The 1,723-nt window shown below is 46.0% G+C and overlaps 1 protein-coding gene across 1 annotated transcript in view; it reads right to left on the reverse strand.

Annotated features, from left to right (window-relative positions):
• Positions 1-422: 422 nt before the first annotated feature.
• The window catches only part of LOC108296976 (cytochrome c oxidase subunit 5A, mitochondrial), an 18,608-nt gene continuing 17,307 nt past the window's right edge, over positions 423-1,723 (reverse strand). Inside the window, exon 5 of the mRNA XM_017519591.1 lies at positions 423-589. The gene's annotated coding sequence lies outside the window, so the exon portion shown is untranslated. The remainder of the gene's footprint in view (positions 590-1,723) is intronic.

The raw sequence follows: 1,723 nt of genomic DNA on the forward strand, positions 1-1,723 counted from the left end.
TAGAGACGGGGTTTCACCATGTTGACCAGGATGGTCTCGATCTCTTGACCTCGTGATCCACCCGCCTCAGCCTCCCAAAGTGCTGGGATTACAGGCGTGAGCCACCGCGCCCGGCCCTCAGCGACCACTTTTAAACATCATTTCACGTGTTTTGGAAAGGTACAAATTTGATCTATCCCCACAGACAACCAGTCCCCTAAGCCTAGGGTGTCATAAAGAAAATTCTATATAAATGACTTCTAGCCTTCAGCTAATTTACCAGCTAGGGCACTCAAACATATTAATGAAGCTAATTTTCATGTCAGATGGTTTCCAGAGAATTGACGCAGTTCTCTCAGCATAGAAGAGGGCAACGAAACCATGAAAGCAATAAAGCACTTAATTTTCTGCTTCTTAAGGCAAAACATGAAACAAATACCTAATTTAAGTTCAAACTCATTTCCCTTTTATTAAAGTACAGGTTACCATTACATGGCTTCGTACTCAATAAAGGAAAACTTGTTCAAATAAGGTAATATGTTATCATCAGTATTTCCAGGTGACTGTTTACACTCAAGTAGCAATATCAATAAATCCTTGGGAAGCCCATCTGTAAAAGAAAACACAAAGAATTAGCTGGGAGGGAATAAAAGGTAGAAATCTTGTTTTTCTTTCTTTCTTTTTTTTTTTTTAAGATGGAGTCTTACTCTGTTACCCCAGCTGGAATACAGTGGTGCCATCTCCACTCACTGCAACTTCCACCTCCCAGGTTCACGCGATTCTGCTGCCTGAGCCTCCTGAGTAGCTGGGATTACAGACATGCAGCACTACGCCCAGCTAACTTTTTGTATTTTTAGTAGAGATGGGGTTTTGCCATGTTGGCCAGGCTGGTGTTGAACTCCTGACCTCAAATGATCTGCCCACCTCAGCTTCCCAAAGTGCTGGGAATACAGGTGTGAACCATGCGCCCAGCCAGAATCTTTGAACAATAACCGGCTGGGTGCAGTGGCTCATGCCTGTAATCCCTGCACTTTGGAAGGCTGAGGTGGGCGGATCATGAGGTCAGGAGATTGAGACCATCCTGGCCAATAAGGTGAAATCCCGTCTCTACTGAAAATACAAAAAATTAGCTGGGTGTAGCACTGCATGTCTCTAATACCAGCTACTCAGGAGGTAGGAGGATGAGGCAGGAGAATCGCTTAAACCTGGGAGGTGGAGGTTGCAGTGAGCTGAGATCACACCACTGCGCTCAATCCTGGTGACAGAGTGAGACTCCGTCTCACAAAAAACAAAGAAACAAAACAACAGTTAGAGCTACAAACAGGAAAATCACTGTCTCTCTGTACCCTTTACTGCTCTTACTTAATCCTGCCTACTGTCAACCCACAAGGGACCAGCTTTGTGGCTTGTTGTTTATACCACTGGTACTTCCTTCCCGATCAGAAAAGTGTTCAGTAGTTGCCATTTTTTAAAAATACTTGTTTTGGGCCCAGCACAGTGGCTCATGCCTATAATCCTAGCACTTTGGGAGGCTGAGGCCAGGGGATTGCCTGAGGTCAGGAGTTCGAGACCACTGGGCAACACGGTGAAACTCTGTCTTCACTAAACTACAAAAAACTAGCCACGTGTGGTGGCGCATGCCTGCGGTCCCAGCTACTTGGGAGGTTGAGGCACCAGAATCACCTGAACCTGGGAGGCGGAGGTTGCAGTGAGCCGAGATTGCTTCATTGCACTCCAGCCTGGG

Source organism: Cebus imitator, unplaced genomic scaffold (genome assembly GCF_001604975.1).
Source record: "Cebus imitator isolate Cc_AM_T3 unplaced genomic scaffold, Cebus_imitator-1.0 Scaffold757, whole genome shotgun sequence".
Lineage (NCBI taxonomy): Eukaryota > Metazoa > Chordata > Mammalia > Primates > Cebidae > Cebus > Cebus imitator.